The sequence below is a fragment of the Lissotriton vulgaris genome, chromosome 10 (assembly GCF_964263255.1).
Source record: "Lissotriton vulgaris chromosome 10, aLisVul1.2, whole genome shotgun sequence".
Lineage (NCBI taxonomy): Eukaryota > Metazoa > Chordata > Amphibia > Caudata > Salamandridae > Lissotriton > Lissotriton vulgaris.
The window spans coordinates 988,419,233-988,425,920 of record NC_141698.1 but is presented as its reverse complement, the minus strand read 5'-3'; the positions used below and the strand labels follow the sequence as shown (position 1 = coordinate 988,425,920).

Genomic DNA, 6,688 nt, shown 5'->3' with positions numbered 1-6,688 from the left:
TTAAAGACCCTTTTGAGAGTCCTTATGCTCTGACAACCTGCTGATTCTAACAACTCCATGTGTAGCTAAATAAAGTAAACAATTTGAAAGCAAGATATATAATTTGGAATTAGCATCATCCAAGTTTGTACTGGGAGCACATAAAATATTTAGTTATTGCCTCGTGCCATCTTGTTAACTACAGAACCTTATTTTTTTTAACATATTTCTTGTGTTGGCCTAGTAAATGATATTAAAAGTAATGTCCTCTATAAATTGCTATTTGATGTTGAACAAATCTATAAATGTTCTCATATTTCAACAGCATTCGTGGTAGTCTTACCTGGAACCATCACTCCATTTGTGGCCTTAGCCTGCATTATTCTTGCAGATATTACTGAGGTGCTCACCTCCCTGACGTTAATTTCCTTGTTATCTCTCTCGGATGCATCGACACAGGGGCTACCTGGGCACATTTGAGTGCTCTTGTATATCCAAGTGCTCAAAAAGGGTTATTGTATACATTGGTATCACCAGTTAACTTTGAGAACATTTGTATGTGTGTCTGATATATTTCCACAACGTTTGGGCCATTGTTTGATGTAGTACGATATCACATTGGTGGATCAACTTCCTTGATTCTGGAGATATACATTATGTGGTGAGGAAGGAGAAATTAGGACATCTCTAAGAGATTAGGAAGAAAGTACAATTTAATATCTGCATCAGCAATTTGGTGAACAATTCTAAGCTAATTTGACGTGGAAAACATGGTAAGCAATTCCTTGGTTACTGCTTTGGAATGAATATTACTTGTTCTGTTAACCTTGAATACCCTAGACAGGGTAATTTAGATCCAGGATAACCTCATAAATTCTGCGGATTTCCTGCATGGAAAAATAGGCTCTGATATACAAGATATTCATGGGAATGCAGTTTTGGTGGTGGTTGGTGTTAAGCCAGTTCTGATTTCGAGTGTTCTGCATTGGGGATCGAAATTTTGCACACCTGTTCTAATCAAGTACACTGGTATTAAGAATTTACCATGTGTAGGAAGTAACACCTACTACAAGTTTCCCCTATAAAATTTGGAACTACATTTGGGACTTTTTAACGCCTTAACTGCGGCGGTAATTCTGGCGTAGTGCGGGCGTTCTAATGGGAGGGCGGGGTAGCAACGGCCAACGGTCATTCTCAGCACTAGGAAGGGAGTTCTCCCATTTGCCAACGGCCGACGGGAGCACAGAATGGGTTAAATAAATAAGTCCTCCTGCTTCAGTATTAGCTGGGCATTTTCCCTGGTAAAGTGCAGCAGCTCCAAGGTGCCGTAATTACCTGTCAAAAACTCTGGGTAACAAAGTAGTTGTAGAAAAACTGTAATTCCAATTCCTGACATATTGGAGTTTGTTCAGCCTTTGGAAAATAACAGACCATTCTTAAAGAGGGTCCACATTGTTTTTTTAATAAATGTAACTCATTATAAGGACATTGCTTTCGATTTAGTTCCAGTCTCTTTTTCAGTCTTTTCTGTGTGTAAGGGACCCCAATACCACAAATGTCCACAGAAACATATTTCCACACTTCAAACCTCTATGCACCGGGAAGGCTCAAGATTGGAGAATTAACACCCTTGTCATAAAAAGAGCCAGTTTTACTGTAGCTCAATTGTATTCTATGGGCCTTATTTAGAGTTTGGCGGATGCTATACGCCATCACAAAAATAGTGGCTCTCCTGTCCGCAGTATAAGAAGTGCATTATAACCTATGACTTGTGGATTGGTTGACAAAATATATCTGTCACGTTTTAATAGCATATCCCATTTGCAAAACTCTAAATAAGATCATAAGTTTTTGCATACTAATTTATTCCAATAAAAATCTATTCTACTTTAAAAGTATTAATTCTAAGTAGTATCATGTTGTTTCAAGTTTTTGCAGTGTGCAATGCCCTCCAATGCAGCTAATGCTTTTCCTGACAAATGAGCAATGGCACACCATTTAAACAGTAAGCAAACCACACCCTTTCTCCCTTTTCAATTGCCCATTTGTTAAGAAGGCTGGAGGCACTTTTACAATAGTTTAACTAGGGGTGGGCAGAAAACTCCGCTCTGCCAGCTTAGCGGATAAAGCCAGCCGGTCCCTGCTTCTGAAAGCAGCCAGGCCAGGCTTAGCCGCCCGGGGGCCCGGTGGACCCCTGTCACCTGCGTCTGGACCCTCCGCTGGCTTGCAGGATGGGGGCCTCCTGCACCCCGGGTTCGCCAGATGGAGCACAAGCCCCAATCCCGGTCCCAGCTTCCGAACCCTAGCCATGCTGGGGAGAGGCTTCCTGGGCCTGGTGGACCCCTGTCACAAGTGCCAGGACCCTCGGCTGGCTTCCAGGACAGGGGGACTCCTGCAGCCTGGGACCCTGGAATGCAGCAAAAGCCCCTGGCCCGGCCCCAGCTTCCAGCCCAAGACAGACCAGGGAGAGCCTCCCTGGGGCCCGGTCGACCCCCATCTCAAGCATCCAGACCCACAGCTGGCTCCAGGATGGGTGAGTCCCGCAGCCTGGGACGCTGGGGTGCAGCACCAGCCCCGGGTCCGGCCACATCTTCCGAACCCTAGCCATGCCGGGGAGAGCCTCCCCGGGCCCCAGTAGACTCCCTTCACAAGCGCCCGGATCCTCGGCTGGCTTCCAGGATGTGGGACTCCTGCAGCCTGGGACCCTGGGATGCAGCACAAGCCCTGGGCCCAAACCATAGCCAGGCAGGGAAGAGCCTCCCCATGCCCAAGTGGACCCCCCGGTCCCCACCACCCGGACCCCGACGGCCTGCCAGGGGAGCTAATTTTTCCTGACTATTAAGCCTCCACGTAGTGGGGGCTTACACAACTTTGGGGAGGGACAAAAGTTAGAGTTAGCCTGGCCACGAGCCCGCAGGGCCATCTGCTCACCCAGCCTGCAAGGCTATCTGGTCACCCAGCTCATAGGGCCATCTGGTCACCCAGCCCGCAGGGCCATCTGGTTGCCCTGACCGCAGGGCCATCTGGTTGCCTAGCCCGCAGGGCCATCTGGTCGTGCAGCCAGGCGACTAGATGGCCCGGTATGGCCCAGAGCCCAGATGGCCTGGGAGGGTGCTGTAACCTGTCACCTTGCATTTCAACGAGGGTGGCTGGGTGCACTCAGGCAGCTGCTTGGGAGGCTCCTTTTACCGGGTGGCTGCTGCTCGCATCCCTGCCCGACTTGCCCAGGAGCAGCGGGAAGGGGAGGCTGGTCAGCCCAGACCATCTGGTCACCCTGCCAACCTGCAAGGGATGGGGGCCCCCATCCACCCGCACCCCGGTGGGGCAGGGACGGGAGGGGGAGGCCCCCATGCTGGACGGCACATGGCAAAGGCAGCCTCCCGCGGGCCTGTGTTACCCCCTCCGTGTCCCTCCGGCCAGCCCGGCAGCAGAGGGACCCACCCTTGGGTGTGGTGGAAGAGGGCATCCGCGGGCACCCATGCACGGAGAGACAAAAGCTTGGCTCAGAAGATGACTTTCAATAGATCACTGTGAGGTAGCTGCTCTGCTACTCACAAAACCCTGACCCAGAATCAGGTCGGTGTAGTCAGGGTGATGGAGGCAGCCCCCTTCCGTCAGCGCTCCAGTCCCGAAGCGAGCGGCCCTATGCACCGGCCCCCCGAGAGAGTCCGGCTGTCCCAGGCCAACTGAGGCTCCACAGCACTGCGGTATCATTATAGTTTAGGGGGATTCCGATTTAGAGGCGTTCAGTCATAATCCCACAGGTGGTAGCTTCGCCCCATTTGCTCCTCAGCCAAGCACATACACCAAATGTCTGAACATGAGCTTCCTCTCATACATTATCAGTAGGGTAAAACTAAACTGTCTCACTACGGTCTAAACTCAGTTCACGTTTCCTATTGGTGAGCGAACAATCCAACGTTTGATGAATTCTGCTTCTGATAGGAAGAGCCGACATCGAAGGATCAAAAAGCGACGTTGCTATGAACGATTGGCCGCCACAAGCCAGTTATACCTGTGGTAACTTTTCTGACACCTCCTGCTTGAAACCCAAAAAGTCAGAAGGATCGCGAGGCCCCGGTTTCACGGTCTGTATTCATACTGAAAATTGAGATCAAGCAAATTTTTGCCCTTCTGTTCCACGGGAGGTTTCTGTCCTCCCTGAGCTCGCCTTAGGACACCTACATTATCATTTGACAGGTGTACTGCCCCAGTCAAACTCCCCACCTCCCACTGTCCACGGAGTGTCCACGGGGCACGCCCCCGCCTCACCAGGTAAGTGAATCAATGATAAGAGTAGTGGTATTTCACCGGCGGCCCGAGGGCCTCCACCTATCCTACACCTCTAATGTCTCTTCACAGTGCTAGACTCAAGCTCAATGGGGACTTCTTTCCCCGCTGACTCTGCCAAGCCCGCTCCCTTGGCCGTGGTTTCGCTAGATAGCAGGTAGGGACAGTGGGAATCTCGTTCATCCATTCATGCTCCTCACTAATTAGATTACAAGGCATTTGGCTATTTCTGTACCACCTCGCGGTGGCTCATTCTGGGTTCTTATGCTGCCTATCAGCGTCAAATCGATTTTGCATCCAACAATACAACATTCTTTCGCTCCGGAGTACAGCCACACTGAACGCTGTCCTCACTGGAACTGGGATCACGTATAGACCAAAGATAGTACACCCTTCAGTAATATCCTTAAGAGAGTCATAGTTACTCCTTCCATTTACCCGTGCTTCATTGAATTTCTTCACTTTGACATTCAGAGGACTGGGCAGAAATCACATCTCGTCAACACCCGCCTCGGGCCTCCGCAATGCTTTGTTTTAATTAAACAGTCGGATTCCCCAGTTCCAAGTCAGCTGCTAGGCGCCGGCCGAGGCAGAATGCCGGCCCTGAGGCCCCGGGGAGGGGGCACGGTGAAAGACGACCACCGCAACTGGGTTGATCCACAGAAAGGGCCCGGCTTTCCTCTAGAGTCCAGAAGGATGTGCCTCGTCCTGCCGCGGCGCACGCCCAGCCCCGCTTCGCGCCTCAGCCTGATCGACCCATCCCTTAGAGCCAATCCTTATCCCGAAGTTACAGATCTGACTTGCCAACATTCCTTACTTACATTGTTCCAAGATGCCAGAGACTGTTCACCTTGGAGAAATGCTGCGGATATGGGTACGGCCCGGGGTGAGATTTACACCATCTCCCCCAGATTTTCAAGGACCAGTGTACCCAGGCCCCTGAGGGCCCCAGTGGGCAGGCCCGTGAGTACCCCGGCCCCTGGGGGCCCTGGCGGGCAGGCCTGGGTGCTGCCTTCCCTATCTCAGCATCGCTGGACCTCACGGAAGTCTACCTGAGCAAACTCTGAGAAAAAGGCCCATTGGCAAGGGGCTGAGAGGCAGGTGCGTACCCGGGCCCCTGGGGGCCCCTGCCAGCGGACCCAGGTACTGCCTTCCCCTGTTTCAGAATCACAAGCCTCACGGAGGTCTGACTGACCTTCTCCCTAGTAATCTGGAGGAAAATTACCCCCCTTTCTTGTAATCCGTGCACATGAGGTGACAGAGGGGACCCAAGGCGCAAAAGTACCTGACCTCCTGGAGCCCTAGCTGGGATCAGGGAGGCAAATGGACCCTCATCGGGACTTCCACGGAAGCCCGGCCATCAGGTCACCACATAGGAAAGCATTGGGTGCAACCAGATGGCCGAGGGGATCGGTGCGACCAGATGGCTGAGGGGAAAAGTGGAGCCAAATGGCCGGGGACTAAAGGGAAGCCCTCTGGTCACTCTGCCCCAAAGAAAGAGTGAGCGGGTGCCTGGGCATGGGGGACCAGAAGCCCAGGGCCCCAGCTGGTGCTCAGCCATGGAGGCTGTGATGGAGACCCGACGGGCCCTCAACCTAGGACTCGCAGACTCCTTGACAAGCAGGGGAGGCCTGCACGGGACTGACGGAACCCTGTCCTGGGCCCTTGGTTAAGCAGCAGGCTGGGGGATGGGGCCCAGGGCCGGAGCATCCAACCCGGGGCCCAAAGGGGCCCCTGGACCCAGCCAGGGCTCCCAGGCCTAGAAATTCCTTCCAGGGCCCCCCAGACCCTGTCCCTGGCACACACTGCAACATGGCAGGACTGAGGACAGAGCCCGGGGTGGGGGGGCCACCCTCCCCGGGGACCCTCAGAGCCTCGGCAAACCCAGATGAGCAGGGGGAGGCTCCCCGGGCACGACACAACCCTGTCCCAGGCCTTTGGCGGGGCAGCAGGCCCAGGCCCAGGGCTGGAGCACCCCAGCCTGAGCCCGGTGGGGCCCCTGGACCCAGCCAGGGCTCCCGGGCCCAGAGGCAAAGGGCAAACCTCCCCGGGCCCAAGGGACCTCGTTTGGGCACCCTGCAGCAGGACCGTGGACGGAGACTGGGGTGGGGAGGCCGCCCTCCCCGGGCCCTCAGGGGCCCCAGCTGGAGCTCCTGAACCCAGCCAAGCAAGGGGAGGCTCCCCAGGCACAACGGAACCATATCCCGGGTCTTTGGCAGTGCAGTAGGCTGGGGGACGGGGCCCAGGGCTGGAGCATCAGACCCAGGCCCTGGCATGGCCCCAGGACCTAGCCAAGGCTCCCAGGCCCAGAGGTGCAGGGGAAACCTCCCTGGGCCCTCCAGACCCTGTCCTGGGCACACTGCCATATGGCAGGACCAAAGATGGAGCCTGTGGTGGAGAGGCCGCCCTCCCCGGGGCC

General features: G+C 54.2%; 1 pseudogene; it reads right to left on the bottom strand.

Moving 5' to 3' along the window:
• Positions 1–3,471: 3,471 nt before the first annotated feature.
• On the bottom strand, positions 3,472–5,099 carry LOC147689114 (28S ribosomal RNA; annotated as a pseudogene).
• Positions 5,100–6,688: the final 1,589 nt, after the last annotated feature.